Raw genomic sequence first — 2,062 nt, forward strand, 5'->3', positions numbered from 1 at the left:
ACATCCTCAAACCAATGGGCAAGTCGAGAAAGCCAATGGCATCAACGGCAATGGGCGGAGCAATGTATGCGAGTGCGGAAAAATCAGAGAGACTTGGGCGCAGGGGAAGGATTTGCGAAGAGGAACAGGTGAGCGGCGCAAGCAAGGGGATGAACGGAGGTTGAAGACAGGTTTATATAAGAATTGGGTGAAGAGGTGTGCCGTTGGATGAGGAAATCGTGTGGTGAGAATAGATCTTCTAGATACAAGGGCAAAAAAGTATTTTTACTGGGATAGGCGTTTTCCGTACGTGCGCCAGAAAAAGCGGAGGACGTGTGTCCCCCACTTACACGACGTGTCAACATGGTGGGAACGATGGACCCACAAAGCAGGACAATTTCGACCATTGATAGAGTTGAAGAAAATTCGACAAGGGAAAATATGTCGACAAGGAAAAGGAGAATGGCGACAGGATAAGTTATTTGAATGCATCGGGAGCCTTTGGTCAGAAACAAGTTTTTGCCCAAATGCTCGGGGGCTACTTTGACAGATAGTAAAATCTCGAGTATGACAATATAGAAAAGGTTGAGCCTACAGTCAAGCACAAGTTCTTGGCTGTAGCCTCGGGGGCTACTCCCATCGGGAGCGCTGTTCGCGCACCCGAGAGATAAAAAAAGAGAGAGAGAGAAGAAGAAGAAGAGAAAAGATTTCATATTGAGAAGTAATGACAATATAGTGACAAGGTGGACTAAAATGTTGAGCCAACAACCAAGCACAAGTTCTTGGCTGTAGCCTCGGGGGCTACTCCCATCGGGAACGCTGTTCGCGTGCCCGATGAAATTAACAAAGGAAAAATAGAACGGCAAGAGAGTATATTTCGAGTTATAATTAACTCTACATATACTCCCATCGGGAGAGCAATATAAGTCATATTTGACTCGATAAAATGTGCCATTCCAACAGCCGGAAAAGCACTCGACAATATATTCTCAGAACGCCAAAGTTGCGATCAATTTCTGAATGCCGCAAATTTGCGAAGGTAAGACCCCAGATCTATTCTGCTGGGCGTAGCATCGCCAAAGACTGCGCTCTGCTACTTTTATCCGTATCAACAGATACGAAGAAAAATCCTAACGAACGCGTTAGGTATTCGATAAATTTGACTGGGACTCGACAGAATGGTAAGACCTTAAGCGGCACCTGTCGAAGTTTACACCGGTATCCCGAGATCATGTCCAGGGACGTGATTTTGAAGTAGGTTTTTGCGGATTGCCACTAGAGCAGTTAACTAGTACCTGATCCGTCAGATGAACTAGCCCCAACTACCAAATATCCCTGTACAATATAGAATTTTATGAGAAAAAGTATAAAAGTTAGAGCTTTCGAGTAAAAATAAACAGTGGAGATTTTCCACGACTCTATGATTCAAGCAAAATCTCGGGGGCTACTGACATAGGCATCCCAAATGGGCCTGCCAAATATAGTACCCGGGGTTTATTGAAGGCCCACTACCCGAAGAATAAGAAGATTCGGAAGCCCAAGATGTATTTAAGGAAGAGATAGAGTTGTAATAGGAGATGTTATTTGTAATCTGGCGGGATGAGTTAGAAACCGTCCCGGACTCTGTAACTTGTATGAAACGAAACCCTCGGCTCCACCTCTTATATAAAGGGGGAGTCGAGGGGCGAAGAGATCATCGAATCATTGTCTGCGAACCCTAGTTTTCATATTCGTCGAGTACTTTTCGGCTGAAACCTTCGAGATCTACTTGCCCTCTACTTCTAACTAAACCCTAGCCTACAATCCATAGGCATTGATAAGTTAATCCCTTGTCAGATACATTGCCCCATCTACTACTACTGACCCTATGCTAGAGGTCCTATCTACGGGCCGTCGCTGCCCTCATCGTCATCCTCGGAGCTCTCATCGGCACTGCTGCCGATGGGCTCCTCGTCGCTACTCCCGTAGCCCTCCACGGGGGCCTCATCCCCGTCTTCGTCGTCGCTGCTGTCATCGTCCCACCACATGCGAAGGCGCTTTGCTGGTGGGTAGCCCTCGAGGGAGTCGTCGTCGTCGTCGTCCT

This window comes from Lolium rigidum, chromosome 5, assembly GCF_022539505.1.
Source record: "Lolium rigidum isolate FL_2022 chromosome 5, APGP_CSIRO_Lrig_0.1, whole genome shotgun sequence".
NCBI lineage: Eukaryota > Viridiplantae > Streptophyta > Magnoliopsida > Poales > Poaceae > Lolium > Lolium rigidum.